Raw genomic sequence first — 19,438 nt, 5'->3', positions numbered from 1 at the left:
CACTGATGTGGTCCAAAGGAAAGTAGAGCAATACATTTGGCACCAGCTTGGCTGCAGGAGTCATACAAGATGAGATGCAACTGTCTGAGGGACTCCACTCTGGATTTGTGTAGGGTTTGCTCCTTAGACTTTTCTTCTCCAGAAGGTAAAGGGTAAAAAGGTAAAGGACCCCTGGATAGTTAAGTCCAGTCAAAGGCAACTATGGGGTTGCAGCACTCATCTCGCTTTTCAGTTTGCCCACAGACAGCTTTCCAGCTAATGTGGCCAGCATGACTTAACTGCTTCTGGCGCAACGAGACACTGTGACAAGTGCCAGAACGCACGGAAACTCTGTTTACCTTCCTGCCACAACAGTATGTATTTATCTACTTGCACTGACATGCTTTTGAACTGCTAGGTTGGCAAAAGCTGGGACAAAGCAACGGGAGCTCACCCCGGTGCACAGATTCGAACTGCCAATCTTCCGATCAGTAAGCCCAAGAGGTTTAGTGGTTTAGATGACAGTGCCACCAACTCATCTTTACCGTCCTCCTGAAGATATCCCACAAGCCACTGGAGGTTTAGGATCAGAGTTTTCCTTCTCCTAGATGGGCTCCTTTCCCAGGCTGTTGAGCTCCAGCTGTCCCTCACTTCCTTCTGCCGCATTTGCAGAAACCACCTTCTTGACTGTGGGATCCACTATTGATCTTGTCTGCTCAATCCACCGGAGCTGGTCTTCGTTTGCAGAGGAAGTCCCTAAATCACCAAGGGTTTGAGAATGTTTGAGGGTTTAGCACAGTGGCAAACCTAATTTATTATAAGGTGAGGGAACTGTGAAGGTGATACAGGGAACTGGGTGTATCACGCTCTTGTAGCTCAGCTACAGATCAGCAATTTAAATCTCGAGTCCAAAACCAACAACAGCACAGTAACAGAGAAAGGGAAGTCTCTCTTCTTTGTAAAGGTCTTGTAGAATACTGACCAGGGAAGAGATTGTGGAGTGATTACAGGGAAATCCCTAAAGCTGTCTGCTCAATTTAAAGGCTCATGGAAGAAACTACACAAGACTCTCAGATTTCCAAGAGTTGCTGAAAGAATATAAATGATATTGGAGGTAGCTCAGCTGTAGCAAGCACTGCTTAGGCCTTTCCAGATGCACAATATCCAGTAATGATCACCGACACTTTGAGGGGATATAAGAATGATGAATGTGTAAAGCTGGCTGTGATAAAGAGGTTTTAAAGGCATAAGTTACGGAGAGCACTGGAAAAAATATGGCTTTTCCAGTTAAAGAAAAGGGGCTGGTTTCTGAACAAGACTCTTTAAAATTATGAAGGCACTAGACAAAAATACGATATATTTGAATGGACAATTTAAAGTCCTGGGTAATAATAGAATATATATCAATAGGTAGCGTAACCAGAGGCAAAGAAAGAAAGCGCTCTTTCACCTTTAGTTGGGGAGAAGAGGTAGTAGTTGTTAAAAAAGCAGCAGCTTTCAAAATTCCCACTTCTGCAAAATGTTGAAAGGTACGGAAACCTTTCTCTCTACATCCTTAACAAAGGATTCCTTGGGGGTGCCAAATGTGCATTAAATGTATGCCATAAATTTGACCTTATTCCCATGGGTGTAGCCAGGATTTATTTTAGGAGGGCAGACTTTATATTGGGGGGCAGATGCAGTTGATCAGTTAGTTAAGTATTTTTATTTATTTACTTGATTTGAGTGGGCAGCTGCTGCCCCTCCCCCAGCTATGCCCATGCAAATTCCCACTACTCCAGGGATAGGGAGTCTCAGGCCTGGGAGGCAACTCTGGCTCTCCAGGGCTTTCTATCTTGCCCTTGCAGTGGCATGGCATAGCGTGTGCTGCCAGAGCCCAGGGTCAGGAGGAGGGAAGGAAACAGACAGAATACACAAGCACATTCAACCGCCTAACTGCATTGGTGTCACCCAGAAGATCGCAGCCATAGCTAAGAAAGGAGGAGTTGTTTTGTTGCCTGGAGAGGTCACTTCCTGGTTCGTATGGAAAAGCCGTTATCAGTGGAGCCGTGCGAGGGAAGCACACAGAAATACTGAGGCAGCGCTGGGTGTTGAAATTTTGCACACCTAACAATTTTGTGCCAAGGGCAACCGCCCCTGTGCCCCTCATCCCATGCTATGCCACCGGGCCCTTGGAATCTCTCTGGCTACATTCCTAGACCACACCCATTTCTTCCTAGGCTCCACCCTTCAACACCCTGCTCCATGTCCTCCTTGAGTGCCTTTGACAGAATGGAATGTGTCCTTGATCTGTAACACCTGTAACACCTGAAGGAGCATCTCCACCCCATCGTTCAGCCCAGACACTGAGGTCCAGCGCTGAGGGCCTTCTGGCGTTTCCCTCCCTGCGAGAAGTGAGGTTACAGGGAACCAGGCAGAGGGCCTTCTCGGTAGTGGTGTTTTATCTGATGTTTTATTGTGTTTTTAATATTCTGCTGGGAGCCGCCCAGAGCTGGGGAAAGCATACAGGGATAAATTGTTGTTGTTGTTACAGCATCTCTTACTTGCCTAGATGGAGCAAAGTGTGGATAGAAACCTCTGACTTGTGCGGCTGAAATAAAATCTACCATCAAAGGTGAGAGTCAAATATGTTTCTCCACCAACCTTACCTCTGGCTCTTTGTATCACTGGCATATGGGCCCCAGAAGGCTGCCCATGATGCAATGTGGCCCTCAGGCTGAAAAAGACCCCCTGCCCCCATGCACAATTCCTATGTATGGGACAGCAAGGCTGTGTGTTGGTGTCAGATCAACATCTATAGTCTGGGGAGCTGCACCTAGGATTAATTATATATATTGCCCATTGTGCCTTAAGCCAACAATTTCCATATATATCTCAGCAATCTAAACATTAAAAGCTTGGGAAAGAATCTTCCTTCAGGTTCTTGTTCTTTAGCCTCTGGGAGCCAGGACACAGCTATAGCTATGCACTGGTGCCAGGTGAAAAAAATGTTTTATTTATATATATATATTTATATTGTAATTGAAGCATTAGCATTGTTTTAGATTTATTTGTTGTTGATTTATTATTCCTTTTATTGATATTTCTTCTTTCATTTTTTAAAAATGATATAAACATTTTCTTAATGGGTTATATTGAATAAATAAATAGTAGGGTGAGCATGTGAGAGGGATGTCTGGTCTAGTTAACTGCCCAGGCCAGAAAAATCTACTGTATTGTTGTTTCATTATATATCCTTCCACATTCATTTCTTTATTACATACATTAACTGGAGTGATGGAAGGAGCAGCCATCTGGAAATAACAATATTTTCTCTTAAGTTAATGAATCTTTAGGAAGATCCTGGCACCCCTCCCCCATGTGAAATATAGCCTATCTGTAATTCATCTGTTCTGCATACCATACACTTTCCAATTGGGGTTGTGGTTGTTTTTTTAAGATGACAGTCATGGCACAGAACTTTGATGCACACTCTGAGTTCCTCATGTGTAGGGACTTCCTGTTCCCTTCCACAGCTGAGCACATGTTCTGTGAATAACCCTGCTGAGTTTCCTTCAGAACATGCCAAATACTGACACAGAACCTGAGTGATTCCCAGGGGGATTCTTTGGGGGATGGGGACCCCTGTGGTCTTCCAGATGTTGTTGGATGGCAACTTCCATCATCCCTGACCCAGCAACATCTGGAGGACCATAGGTTTCTCATTCCTGTAGCAAAAATTTATCTTGAGAAAGGCCCTACTCCCTGTCGGGATCTCCGCTCGGCCAAGCTGATAGAGCTCACCCTCCTCCGGCCGAGTCCAACGTGATTAACGACCTGAGCCTTTGATGAGGCTCAGGCACATTCCCGTTCAGCAGAGAATCAAAGCAGCACGCGGAAGTGATGAGATTTATGGCTACATTGCAAAGAGTTTTATTTTCCTAACTACGCAGACAAAAAACACATCCTCTCTCTGTGAAAGCAGAGAGCAACTGAAAACAAAGGAACAAAGGAGCAGGAAACCAGTACGTCACATCCGTCTCCCATCTCCCGTGAGACTTCCAACAGCCTGGAATGTCACTGGAATGTAAACAGAGTTCTGTGACTCCTAGCAGCTGCACAGTGGCACAAACAGAAACTAACACTCCCCACAGTGCCTCCATCCCCAAGAGGTTCCTGGTGGTCCATTTGAGCTGAGTCTCTGCCTCCTGCCTCTGCTGTCTTCTGTACACTCCCATCTTACAGGAGTGGGAAAACTGGGGACCTCCTGATGTTGTGCTTCATCCATGTTCATTGGCCATGCTGGCTGAGGATGATGGGAGTTGGAATCCAATAAAAACTGAAGAGTCGCAGGTTCTCCATGCCTGCTCTGAGAAGGCCCCTCTTTTGTATTAAAATGAATTAAGCTTGTAGAGACCAACCAGTCTGGAATCGGACTCTCCATTTCCATGAGCGTATGTGCAAAATGAGCTTTGCATTGAGCTGGTGAAAAAGAAGGGAGGGGTCCAAAATGAAATGGACAAGTGGTTAGTAGAAGGGGAGGGGCAAACAGAGGAGATGGGAGCTTTAGAAAAACAGAGAAAGCTGCTAAAATGAAAAGGACAGAAGCATAACTTTAAATCAGGGCAGAACACATTGCAGGTGTGTAACACATGGTGGGAAAGAGGAATAAAGCAGAAGGAAGTGATGCGGGTGAAGTGTACAAAAAGTTTGGGCCTTAGGAACACAAGAACAAAGGAAGCTACCTTATACAGAGTCATGCCATTGTTTCATCTAGCTCAGTATTGTCTATAGCAACTGGCAGAAGCCTTCTGGGGTTTCATACAAGAGTCCTTCTCAGTCCCTGGGATGCCGGCGATTGAATTGAGGACGTGGTGTTCTACCACCAAGCTGTGGACCAAGACCTCTGATAAGAGGAAACCGTTCACCTCCCCATGCCCCCGTTTCATAACTGCATAACTCACTTTCTGACCTTTCAAACATGGATCAGATTTCATAACATCCATTTTTAATCTGGCTGCAACTATAAGAATTTTAGCCGTCTCAGCACTTCCCATCAGTTCTATGTGTATGGATGATGTATGGGTGAATGTGAAATGAGTTTGTGTGAACGGAATGAATGGGGTGTGTATATAGCTTTGACCACTTTCACCTATGTCTTCGGGCCAGCCTGCCACTGCTATGTAGCTCCTGGAAAGTTGCCTGCAAGGAAATGATGCCCTCAGACTGAAAATCATTCCCATTCCTTGATGTGTTTAAAACTTTTATAGTGAATTTGCTTTGTGCTCAATGCATATGAAAAAAAACAATACGTCTGAAGGTTCTGACATGCCCACTTTCCTCAAAAATCTGTAATAGGAGAGAAAGATTTAATGAAATGCCCTTCTATCAGATATATTAGAGTGAACATGATTTCCTCAAAGAAGCGAGTAATTCTCAATTTCAATCAATTTCTCGATCAAACTTGCTTACAAAAGTATATGATCCTCCACCTGCACTAGGTATTTGTTGGCATCTGCCTGTCTTGGGAGACAATGAAAGAGTGCACCTTTTGGGGTGAGCTCAAGCTGTCAGACAGTTGCAGCACCTGCTGTGGCTTTAGAGACCAACGTTGGGGAGACATGTTTTGTTGCAGCTGGGGCAGATGAAGGCATCTAGTTGTGGTGCTGCAGATGTACCATGGAGTTTATTCTCTCTGTGTTCCTCCCAGTGGTCATTTCTCCTCTGGTCGCTGCTATGGATGCCCAATATGGCAGGGTTGATGTTACCAGCCTTCATATCATGTTAGGAACCTAGGAAAACTAATAAAAAAAATGGATATAGGGTTAGGGATCAGAGATAAAATAGACACTGGTTCTCTAATAGCATTAAACAGCAGCTTGGTTAAACTGGATGTGTGCATCAACCAGATTTAAATGCTGGAAATGTAATGCCCTCTGAGTGGATCTATTTAACATGTGCTGGGTTTATCAGCTATTGCAGTGTAGACTCATTATCACAAACTGTTAGTCATAATGTGAGTCTAGACCCTCACATTACATTTCAGAGATTCCCAGCATAGAATATAGAGATATTGGGAAATAGTCAGGGAATAACCCTAACCGATGTTCAGATCTAGCAAAAAGAAAGAAAGAAAGAAAAGAAAAGAAAGAAAGAAAGAAAGAAAGAAAGAAAGAAAGAAAGAAAGAAAGAGAAAAAAGGGAAAGTTGACAAGGTATCGATGGAAGATCTGGGCAGCTAATATAGCTGACAAGTGGATACCTTTCATTGCATATTGGAATAGTAACTGTTGTCATATCATATTGTATAGCAGTTTTGTGTGTGATAACAATGAAGATAGATACATTGATGGATAGATTTAGAAATGTGCCCACACACAAATCTCTCAGTGGTTTTATACATTGCATGGCCATATTAATAACATTTATTTAGTGACTAGTGTCTCTGAAATAGAACATCTGAGCTTATGGTATTTTTTTTTTTATCAGATTAAACTAAGAAATTGCAATGTCAATTAAAAATAATAATTAACAGTTCTGTGAAGTAGACTGCTGCTATCCCCCTTTGACCCCAGCCCCCTCAGTGGCTCCATGGCAGAAGTGGAAATTCAAGCCGACAAGAATCAGGTTCTATTCTTTATCAACTGGATCTCAGCATTCGCTCAAACAGCTGGAGAGCGTTTCTGAGGCAGCCCAGAGATCTAAAGAATGTGATCGCAATTCACAAAAAGCTGAGCTGCCTATACCTGATTCACGTTCTAAGGCGAGACCCCCTCTCCCTGTTAGCATTAGCTGTTCAGCAGAGTGCTGGGGAGCCCGAGGCAATTCTCTCCATTTGGTGTGCAGAAGCTGAGCATTGTTATTCATTTCTGGTATTAGACAGCCAAAGCTGTGCAAGAATATTCAAAAGCCAAATTAGTACTCATCCCTGACTCTTGTTTGTGAAGTCAGAGGCAGACCTAGGGGCAGACTCTGCTGAGCCTGGAGGCAAAATTGTTTAAATTAGTATTACAAGCATGGGAAGGTCGAGCAGTGCATAATTAGAAGGGACCTCAAGCTGCACATTTTACTTACGAACTCCCTAAACTTCTTAGTCTTGGAATGTGTATAGGGATACATAATTTCTGGTTGTCGCTGAAATATTTCACTTGGAATTTAACTTCTTTCTTTCTTTCTTTCTTTCTTTCTTTCTTTCTTTCTTTCTTTCTTTCTTTCTTTCCTGTTCAAGGATGGGGTTTAAACAACAAGGGGAGGCGTTGCCTCCAGTAGCAGTTGATGGGGCAGGAAGCTGTTTACCTGACTTCCCTTCGGGGCAGCGAGGTCAGCACAGTGCAAATGCATTGGCAGGAAAATCCAATTGACTCTGGCAGGTATGTCTGCACTGCGCCAACTCCACCTTCACCTCATTCATCTCCCTCCTGGTGTGCCACAACTATGGTAGTGACAGGAAGTCACTGCCCCAACTGATACTGGTTGCCTCCATGTCCTGCCATCTTGTAGGCATCTTGTGGGCCTCTGTTTACAAGAGGATGCTGAATTAGACGGTTTCTTTGATCCAGCAGGTCATTTCTCATATTCTCATGTTCTCATGATGGGAGGAAAGTAGGAAACATAAAGGATACCAGTGCGATGCAAAGCATGTCTACGGAGAAGTGAGCTTTATGTAATTCAGTGTGGCTATCTCCCATAGGAATATAGGAAGCTGCCTTGTACCAAGTCAGATCATTGGTCCATATAGCTCAGTACTGGTCCATATAGCTCAGACTGGAAGCATCTTTCAGCCAGGGGGCACCCCCAGCCTTACCTAGTGATACTAGGGATGAACCTGGGACCTTCGACATGCACGTAGATGCTCTACGATTAGCTTTGTCCCTTCCCTGGGACATGTGTGCAGGATTGCAGTCTTTGAGGTCCAGTTATAGAGGCTGAGTTGGTGTGATGTGGCCCATCTGAAAAGGTGCAATGAACATCCCTCATGTGCATACTTGGCTACTATCCTAACAGAAAGCAGAACTAGGTTAATGCAAGTGTGAATCGTGATGGCTGCCTTAGATCTCATTTTAGGGAATCGCCTACTGTACTATTATAAAGCAATTATAAAGGAGGTGCCTTGAAGTCATCACAATATGAATTTCTTGATATAATTACATCATAGCAAAGTCACTCAGGTATGGCTTATTTTGAGCCTGAGCTGAAACATCCAAGTGGCAGCCTCTTCCTGGTTGTTGACATGAACATGGACTTTTCTTAGTCAACTGCATTTCGAAAAAATCCTTGAGGAGTGGTACCAAAGTACTGACACATCTATGATACCAAACACTCCAATGTTTTATATTGTAAATCACCCTGCGATCCTTGGATGAATGGCAGTATAGAACATATTATTATTATTATTATTATTATTATTATTATTATTATTATTAAACCTCTAATTTTACTGAGATTTATAATAGATTTTAAATAGTTCAGAGCCAGTCCTTACTTTACCTATGGGGCAGTGGCGTGATGATGGGGGGGAGCAATGGGTCCCATGTTGTCACATGTCTAAAGAAATGATCAAACTGTCGGTGTGTATTAAATTTAACACACAAACCCCCCAAAGAGGATATGTCTGAACTTACGAGTTACATGAAGTTCTGAAAGGTGTCACATCTAGGAAGCCTGCCAAAAGTTGTCAGACAAGTGACAGTGGCATTGTTCAGGATGTTCAAGATTCTTTTCATATCATGATAAACAGATGACAATGTCATGTCACTGCTGTTAATGTGTAGTGCCTGCCAAGTGAGTTCTTAAAAGATAAAACTGGTGGGAATAAGTTCTGGAGACCACAAGAGAATATACAACCAATCTGTAATGCTGTCATGCATGTTTTGCAAGATGACAGTGGTTTCCCATGATGGTTCTGAATATGAACCATTGAAATGGCAACTCACAAATAAGATTTGATGCAACAGACTCAGGGAAGCAATTTATGTACCTGGTAATATTTACTTTTGCTCTCTCTCCAATACATCAGTGTAGGCTGGGCAATGGAATTTGTTGCAGTGTTTTGTCACTTGATCACAGCTTCCCTTCAGTGAGAAAGACTTTCCAAACAATGTTAGTTCCACAGTGCACAAACACATTCTGAACCTGTGCATGGGCTGACCATATTTTAAAACAGGGATGGCCATCCTCTCTACTCTTGGATGGAGGAGTCTGGAAGTGTATTTTGAAGTCCAAACTGACCTTCTCATAGGTGGTCAGACTTCAGAATAATGTTGCCACCATGTAACAGCAAAAGTCTCACAATGATGAAGCATGTATGTTTGGATCCTACCTACCAAACTCAAAGGATGATGCAACATTGAAGAATAGAATCTCACTTTTAGTGCTGTGCAAAAAATAATCCCCTACGTTTCATGACCACTATCCATCAGATAATGAGACAAAGAATTGCTTTTGAAAATGATCAAAGGGGAGTGGGTGTGTGTGTGTGGGTGTGGGTGTGTGGTCAAAGGGTGTCCTTTCTTTCATTCTACAAATAATTTCTCCAGCAGTCTAACCTTTTTCAGTGGCCAGGCTTCCTCAAAAGCACATGATGTCCTCAGCTGAGCTTTCCTGTAAACATGGGAAGGTAGAGAGGCTGCCTGCTTAGTGCCTGATAGTTCATTATTATTATTTTAAAATGAAGTATTTTTACTACTAAAATATATGGGGTTTTTTGTTTGTTTTTTAAAAACTAACAGGAAGAACTTCCTTTAAAAGTAAAATCAGTGTACCAAAGCGAAACACTCAGTAGCCATCGTCCCTGGAATCTCACACTTCATTTAAAGTTCAGACATCACAAAGTAACTCATTCCATGGGCCTTTTTCAGATCAGGAAGCAATGGCACCTGGGGAGGCTGCAATGCACTGAAAAATGTTTAATGGAAAGCAAAATTTGCACCACCACTACCCTTTATCTATGGCAGTGATAAGGTCAGTTCAACCGTGCCTCCACTGAAATTCTAATGGAATTGTATAGTGCCCAAGGATGAGGCAGAAAAATGGTAACCTCTTTTGCAGGAGAAGAAAATATTATTAGAAATTAGATGACAGGTTTTGACATAGCACTGATCTCTGTTATATACAGTATTTTGAAAATCATTTTCTTTCCCTTATAAGCAGAACTGTGGGCAAATTGCCACATCTTGTTTAAAAATTGGAAAGACCAGATCAACTTGCTTAAGAGCTCCAAAGGGAATTGGTGAGTTGATTGCATAGTCACATTGAACAATTTTAACTCATCATTTTATAAAGTTTTTATTCTGCTGGTTTCACCTAGTGTCTGCAATATATTAGAATGCTGGCTTTAATTGTTTAATGCAAGTTGATTGCTGTTCTCCCTTTGGAGAATAAAGGTTGGTTATAAAATTTGAAATAATAAATCAATAAAAATTGACTTCCATTTCTCTTTCCAATAAAATACCTAACTTCTCCTGAAAATAAGATTCTGGTTGTTTAGCTACAGAAGATAATTATCTTCTACTCAGGAAATATTATCTTGACCACCTGGAGTCCAGGAAATTCAGCATAATTCACCGTGGACTTTAGAAACCCAGTTTTGTCTAATCCAAGGATGGCTCTCCAGGTATTGTTGGACATCAGCTAAAATTATCAGTCCCAACAAGCATGGCCGGCTAATGGGGGAGAAACACTTTTGATATATTGCAGGAATAAGCAGATGTTTTATACAAAATCTTGATTTTAGGCATCTGATGTATACAGGCATGTGTCACTGAAAGAACAAAAATCCAGAGGAGGCTGATTTTTACTCATTCAAAGGAAGATATTTCTGCTGTGTTCAAAACTGTGTGTTATCTAATCAACCATGTATCTCAATTTCAAACATTATACTGGTGCAGTTTCTTGAAATATCTGTTAAGCCCTTTCCGAGCCTGCAGAGGAGAGGGTGTTGCGGGCAGGGCCCTCCCACATTCGCGGGGGCTTCCCTTGCCCCCGCGAGAGCTGGGGAATCCCTGGGCGTGCCTGCAACCCAGCCCGCCAATCGGCGGGCGAGGGGAGGCGCAGCCTGGGCTACTTAAGGCCAGGCACGCCCAGGGACCGCCCTCTTTTCCCCCTCGCCCAGCAGCTGAGAGGTTTTTCTTTAGCGTTCTTCGTGTGTAGTTTCCGACGTCTCGGAGTCGTTCTGTTGATTGTTTAACCCTGCCAGCAAGCCTTTTTCAGCAATTAGTTCGCGCTCCTTTCCGCCTCACCTTTGTTCGGACTGCGGGGGATCCGGCTGCGGCTGCGGCGAACGGAAACTGCCCTCGCGATCAGCTGACGGGCGGCAGCGCTCCGGGGATCTCGATCAGCTGGCTGGCGGCAGCGCGAGCGCGCAGTGGATTTTTCGTGCATTTCCAGCAGTCCTTGAAGTCCAGGTTGTACTGTTCTTTTCCACTACTCTCGGTCTGGGATCGTATTAATTGCATTTTGGTTGGGCGGAGCGGAATTTGCAGGAGCGCGGGAGCACGGGGATATTAGTCGCTTCGAAATGCAATTGATTCTCTAGGTAAAAAACAGGGCGGCTTTCTATCGTCTTAGTAGGGGTTCAGCCGCGTACGGGAGGAGAGCCGCGTCTGTTGCCTAGCCCCTGGGGTGTTTTTGAGCAGCCGCTGCGCTTGGGGAGTTAGCGCTAGTCATATCACTTATTTCTTTGTATATACACGTGTTTTTTCCTTTGTGGCGGCCATCTTGCCAGAGGCAGGTAACGTGCGATCGCAGCTGACAATCCTGCCTTCCGACGCAGCATTAACGCCGGCAGATCGGCTCCCCCCCTTTTTTCACACTGCTTGGGGGAACGGGGCGCTCTTATAGGGATAGCCTATTCGGGGATTGCAGCGGGCTGGCGCGCTAGCCCTGCATAGGTGCTGGTCTCGTTGCTAGGCGACCGTCTTGTCCGACGCCATTTTGGAGACCACGTGGCTTGCCTGGCGGCCGCCATTTTAATAGGGGAGGACTATTTCTTTTCATTGCTTCCCGCGACCCTGTAGCTAGCGCATTAACACAGGCAGGGATCAACAGGCAGGGAAAACCCCCATTGTTTTACTACGTATTTGCTGCATTACCGCGACTTCGCTGTTTCATTGATTTAAGAGGTTTAATTCCCCGGTGATTTCCTCAAGGGACTTAAATATTGCGTCCTGTGAAAGCAAGGTTGTTTAGAGGCTGCATACTGTCTGGGAACACATTGAACTCGCAGATCCGCTTGTTTTTTCCTGGAAATTGATTGATTTAGGTAGACTGCTATATTAGACAGCTAATTAACAAGGCATCTCTTCATCTCTTCACTCTAATCCTGTGGGCAGTGGTCTAATTTTACCGCGGAGTTATTTTGAGGAAGTTTACATTTGCTGCCAGGGGTGATCTAATCTGTTAAGAGATTGAAGTCTTATTGGATTTAATTGCATAAGATATAGCATAAGGCAGTCAAAGGACAACAAATAATAATTCAAAAATAAATACATAAAATAAATAAATAAATAAATAAAATAAAATAAAATAAAATAAAATAAAATAAAATAAATAATATATATATATATATATATATATATATATATATATATATATATATAAATAAATAATAAATAAATAAACAAATAAATAAATAAATAAATAAAAATTAATAAAAATAAATATAAATAAAAAAAAATAAAATAAAATAAAATAAAATAAAATAAAATAAAATAAAATAAAGTAATATAAAATAAGAACACCAGGTTTCACCCAATAGCCTTTACCTAGCGCGGTTGCCAACCGCTACATCTGCTATTCAATAGTTGTTGCTAACAATTAATAAGCGAGTAAACAAGTAGAAGTAGAACAGCATCTGTGGCATTAACGGACCTTGACCAGTGAAGACAATACTGGACTAGGCGTACCCATAGGTCTACACCGTTACTTAACTAGGTGCGTTTAGTTGTGTAGACAGTACTGAACTAGGCATACCTCAGGTCAGCACATTAACTCAAGTAGGACGTTTAGGGGTGTAGACAATACTGAACTAGCTAAAATCCGCTGCAGCGTGCCCCTTTTCTGGAGTGGCCCATTTCTGCTCGGGGGCAACTCCTGCATAGCCCATACTGAACTGTCCTTTGAACCGGGGGTTATTTGCCTGGGAGTTGGGAATGGCTTCAGGTGGTGACCAGCAGCCTTCTACTTCTGGCTCCCAGCCAGCATCCAATAGTGCTGGTGGTGAGCAGGTACCAGCCATGCCATGTGACCCTCAGGCTTTCGCCCAATTTTTTGTGGCTTTCGAAACCTTTTACAGACAATGCAGGTCTAGGGGATCGCTAGCGCTTCCACAACCCGAGCCATCAGAAGACGTGATACCTGATACGCCCCCGAATATCCAAGGGCAGCAGGGTACTGAGGCAAATCCGGTGGTCAGCGCGCACCCCGGACCCTCAGTAGCAAGCCGCCCTAATACTCGTGCCCAGGCGGCCATTGCTAGGAAGGCTAGCCAAAACGCAGGCAGAGGGAAGGCGCCAGCGAAGGGTCCCGGTAAGGGTAAGGCGCTTACCAAAGGTACCAGCGGCAATGCCCTCTCACTTGCTGCAGATATCCCTAGTGTCTTTCAGGGACAGCACCCTCAGCACAGCTCAACAGAGGACAGTGCATGTTCCGCCTCCGAGGGGGAGCAACCGGATCCTCCAAGCGCTCAGCCGGCGGCCAGCGGGAGCACGCCAATCAGTGAGGCACAAGGGGGTAAGAGGAAAGCTAAGAAGAAGCATACATCGGCTAAGAGGAAACGGAACAAGCAGTCAGAGACCGAGGATGACTCAGGTACGTCTTCTTCCGAGTCGGACTCTGAGGACCAGATGGATGGGTACTGGGGGATAGGCGAGAGCAACCATGGGATTCCTCTCTGGGCACATGAAAGGAGGGCTAACTCCCACCGCAAAACGTTCAATGGAGTGCTGGAATGGAGGGATGGGGCGCTGGTCGAGGATGTGAAAGTATCTACCAACCAGGCTACTGATTTCATATTAGGGAACCATTTGTCCCAAAAGAAGAGGAATAAGATCCTCAACGGGGACTATGTCGATATCTTTACCCTCCTACCCCCTGCCAAACTAACGGGTAAGGGCGAAAAGAGGCGTTCCTACGGCAAACGGAGGTATAGAACGCCTCGGGCGGAGCGCACCTTTGAGAATTGGTTAGATGGGTACCAGGTTTTCATGGGCGTTGTTTGTGCTGCTTATCCCCGGCGATCCATGGATCTAGTGGCCTATCTGGCTCACGTGAGGAGGGCGTACTCACTCGCGGGAGAAAATGCTGCATTAACGTATGATGAGAACTTTCGTAGGAATGCCTCTCTCCTGCCGTCCACCCGTTGGGACCTAACTGATCCTAATTACTGGGGCGAGGATGTCAATCCCTACATAGGAAAGAAAAACCTGGACCCGGCCAAAACTGGTAAGATCGAAGCAAAAAGGCGCCGACAGTGCTGGGAGTTCAATCGGGGCGTCTGTTCTCGCCCCTTTTGTAAGTATGCCCATGAATGCGAGCGGTGTTGGGGAAACCACCCCGCCTCCTCGTGCTTTAAGAATAAGCAGCAGCCCTTTCGGGGGGGCAGGGGGTACTTCCACAACAACGCCAGAGGTGCCCCCGGACCATCTCAGCAAGGACCTAGTAACCGCCAGTAATCACGAGCTTAGGTTGGCCCATACCCCTATCCGACTCCAGCCACTAAAAGCCCTGCTAGATCTTTACCCGGACCAAAAAGCTGCGCAATACCTGTGGGAGGGTTTCTCAAAAGGCTTCAGAATCCCTGTGGCTGTTCCCCCTACCCCCAGAGATCCGCAAAACCAAAAGTCTGTTAGGGAAATGCCTGACATAGCCAGGAAGAAGATAGAAAAAGAGATTAAGGCCGGTAGGGTAGCAGGTCCCTTCTCTGCGCCTCCATTTGAAGGGCTTCACCTATCCCCGTTGGGCATCGTTCCAAAAAAGACCCCAGGAGAATTTCGCATGATCCATAACCTATCTTACCCGAGGGGAAGCTCAGTCAACGATGCCATCCCCCAGGAACTGTGTACGGTAAAATATGCCTCTTTTGACCAAGCAGTTAAAATGATTCGGCAATTCGGGAGGGGAGCGCTGCTAGCAAAGTGTGATATTGAGTCAGCTTTCCGTCTCCTCCCGGTCCACCCAGCTGATTTTCGCTGGCTGGGCTTTAAATTTCAAGGGGAGTATTTCATCGACAAAGCGATGCCTATGGGCTGCTCCGTGGCCTGTGCGGCCTTTGAGTCTTTTAGTACTTTCCTCGATTGGGCCCTCCGCTTTAGAACAGGTTCTGCGGGCGTGTCCCATTACCTCGATGATTTTATTTTGGTGGCCGATAGTAGGCAGGGCTGTTCCGCCCTCCTAGGGGCTTTCACAGCCCTGGCAGAGGAGTTAGGGGTCCCCCTGGCCGCCGAAAAAACGGAGGGTCCAGCCACTTCCTTGGTTTATTTAGGCATTGAACTGGACACAGTGGCTCAAACATCGCGACTACCTGAAGAGAAGCTGTCCGCCCTTAGAACGGTGATCCAGCAGCTTCTGCCCCTTAAGAAGATCACCCTTAGGCAAATCCAATCCCTGCTTGGCCATCTAAATTTTGCCTGTAGAGTTGTTGCGCCAGGACGCCCCTTTTGCATCCGCCTGGCTAGATTGGCCGCCGGACTTAGGGCTCCCCAGCATAGGGTTCGCCTTTCCAAGGAAGTAAAGGCAGATTTGGGCATGTGGCTCCAATTCCTCGACATGTACAACGGCGTATCCTTATGGCAAGGGTCTATGTCCCTAAAGGCCGACTTCCAAGTCCAGTCGGACGCTGCCGGATCCCTGGGCTTCGGGGTTTACTTCCGGGGACAGTGGTGTGCCCAAAGGTGGCCTGCAGAGTGGCAGGGCCAATCCATCACTCGGGACCTCACTTTTCTGGAATTCTTCCCTATCGTAGTAGCGGTACATCTGTGGTCAGAGCAGTTCCGTAATCATAGGGTTTGTTTCAACACGGATAATCAAGCTGTAGTAGCGGTTCTGTCCAGGCAGTCGGCGCGTTCCCCCAGGGTCGGGAATCTCCTGCGGTCATTTGTCCTTCGGTGTTTAGAGTTTAACATATACTTTTCAGCCAAATTCGTTCCTGGCATTAACAATGACATCGCGGATGCTTTATCTCGCTTTCAGATGGAGCGCTTCCGATCGTTAGCGCCGGACGTGGAGCAATCATCGATGCCTTTCCCGGAGCACCTCTGGAGTATTGGGAGCAAGAAGTGATGGAAGGGTTATTCGGTGCCGTGGCCCCTTCCACGATGAGATCATATAAGAGGGCCTGGGCCGACTTCTTAAAATTTCGTAGCACCAGGCCCAACGCAGGGCTGTTCTCCATTCCCTCTACGAGGGAGGTTCTCTGCTACTTGGCTCATCTGAGGGGGTTGGGCAGGGCCCCAAAAACTCTTAACATTCAGTCCGCTGGGATTGCATACTTTTGTAAAGCCTTTTTCGCCACAGACCCATGTTCAGCTTTTATTGTCCGTAAGACTCTTGAGGGTTGGCGTCGGCAGCACCCCCCCAGTGTGGATAAGAGGAGGCCCATTACAATAGACATTTTGACCCAGATTCATAAGAAGTTACGGGCAATTTGCTGGTCAAAATACGAAGCGCGCCTGTTTTCGGCCGCCTATTCCATTGCATTCTTTGGTGCTCTCCGCATTGGGGAGGTGGTCTGTGAACGCGGGGCGGCTCACCTCCAGAGGGGTATATTATTAAGTGACGTGTCCCTGTCCGAGACCGAGCTAATTGTCCAGGTGCGGAGCTCTAAGACAGACCAACATGGTAAGGGGGCGCTCCTACGATTAGCGGCCGTGCAGGGTAGTGGACCCTGTCCCGTAAGAGATACACGGCGTTTCCTCTATTTGAGACCCAGTGGCCCCGGCCCATTTCTGATACATGCGGATGGGTCACTCTTGGCTAGACACCAGTTCACGCGTGTGCTTCGCACCGCACTAACAGCTTGCGGTCTTCCCGCGGCGGAATTTGCAGCCCACTCCTTCCGCATCGGGGCAGCTACCACCGCAATGCATCTAGGACTCTCCACGGAAAGGATCAAGGATCTTGGGAGGTGGAAATCCAATGCGTACAGAGCTTATGTCAGAAAGAATCTATGACTCGCAGTGATAATCCTGACCGTGGCTTTTCTGTATGCTTCCCTTTCAGAATCCAAGAAGGTGCGCATCTGGTTGGTGGGCCACAGCATAGTGTACTGGGCCAAAAACCGCGCTATGAGTTCCGGAATTGGGCAGAATTTGAACCTGCCGTCGAATGTTGAGCTGGCGTGGATTGCGCGTAGAGGAATGCGCTGGAATGAATTTAAACCAGCTGTTATGGCGAGGGCTACCGCTGAGGGGCCGCCCGATGCATTATTAATTCAGTTAGGCGAAAATGATTTGGCGTACCGCAAAGCTATCGATCTGAGATGGAGCATTTTTGATGATTTGTCTGATTTGAGGGCGGCTTACCCAAGCATTACCATTCTGTGGTCCTCGCTGCTCGAGAGGAGGACATGGAGAGATTGTGTGAGCCCGGCAGGAATCAATAAAGCAAGAAAGGTTTTGGAGCGGGCTGTTGCGCGTAGAGTGGCGGATCTGGGCGGGTGTGTCATCGGCCACCCAGGCATCCAGTACAGCAATGAGGCCCTCTACAGATGGGATGGCGTGCATCTTTCAGATGCAGGAAATGACATTTGGTTGGGGGACATCATAGCAGGGATTAGGGGCTGGTTACGGGCCTGAAGGTATTGGCGGCGAGCTTTGCTCGTGTGGCGGCTAGGCATTGGCATGGGGCAATTTGAGGAAGAAGGAGGGGGGAAGGGAGCGCCATCACCTTCCCCCAAGAAGAAGGGGTAGTCCGGTAGAGGACTCCCAGGGGGGGCGTGGCCTTGTCCGAAGCCTGGAGAGGTAGGGCCGCCGGCACGCCCCCGAGCGGTGACACCCGTGGGATCCTAGTTGGCGTACTTCAACAGGACTCCCGCGGTTTGTGTTCAACCCTTCCCGGTCTCCGTGCCGGGTAGTCGATAGGAGCCAATGCCTAGGGCCAATACCTTCAATTCCGTAATCAATAAAGTTGTGGCCTTTTACGCCCATTAACCTTAACACAATGTGTCTGAGTCTTCATTTCACTGGGGGAGGTAACTTGCCACGCAATACAGCGGTGAACAAATCTTGTATGTAATTTACTGTTTTGAACCACCCTGTGATCATCAGATGAAGGGTGGTATACAAATTTAATAAATAATTATAATAATTTAAGATTCAGACTTTGGTTTGAAATCTAGATCTTATTACAAAAAACTCACCTAATAACAGTGTCTCCCCTCCCCACCCCACAATGGCCAGTTCACTAAAACGCAAGCTTTTAAATTCAAATGTTAAATCTCTTAATTAAAAATTGAATTTTTTTTTAATGAACAGAGAAATCCTATAATCCAATTATGCCGGGAAGGAAGATATGTCACTGTTACACTCATTCAATCATACATTTATGAGATTTATTTTTAAGATTTCTTACTCACTCTTCATCATAAGGTGCCAGGGCCAGCTACAACAATAGAATATAAAATTATATTAAAAACCATTACAATGATCAAACTCATAAAACTGTTCCAAATGGAGCAGAACAGTATCTATTTACCAAAAGTGGTGAGACCCACAAAACAAAATACCTTCTATAGTCCCTTGCTCCATGAGCCATCATCTGTGTTATGGTCTTCCTTTTCATATACTGGTGGTGGTGTGCTTTGATTAGGTGTTCAGTAACAATATAGTGATGTATGGAAGTGAGAGCTGGATCATAAAGAAGGCTGATCGCTGAAGAATTGATGCTTTTGAATTATGGTGCTGGAGGAGACTCTTGAGAGTCCCATGGACTGCAAGAAGATCAAACCTATCCATTCTGAAGGAAATCTGCCCTGAGTGCTCACTGGAAGGACAGATCGTGAAGCTGAGGCTCCAGTACTTTGGCCACCTCGTGAGGAGAGAAGACTCCCTGGAAAAGACCCTGATGCTGGGAAAGATGGAGGGCACAAGGAGAAGGGGACGACAGAGGAAGAGATGGTTGGACAGCATTCTCTAAGCTACCAACATGAGTTTGACCAAACTGCGGGAGGCAGTGGAAGACAGGAGTGCCTGTCGTGCTCTGGTCCATGGGGTCATGAAGAGTAGGACATGACTAAATGACTAAACAACAAAAACAATATTTCCTATGCTTTGACATGGCAATATGGGAGGGGCAATTGCCAATATGGGAATGGCTATTTATTTTAATTTCTCCCCTCCAACCGTTGAAGTAAATCATAGAGGAATTCTTTGTTCCAGGTCTGGTGTAAATTTGTACCATCACTGGGCACTGCGAGTGGAAGAGATATGGGATGTAACCTAAGTGTGGTCTTTCTTTGTGCTGCCCCTATCCTGCCTACAACTCCATGG

Source organism: Podarcis filfolensis (genome assembly GCF_964270895.1).
Source record: "Podarcis filfolensis genome assembly, chromosome: 6".
NCBI lineage: Eukaryota > Metazoa > Chordata > Lepidosauria > Squamata > Lacertidae > Podarcis > Podarcis filfolensis.
Note: the sequence above shows the minus strand (reverse complement) of the source record.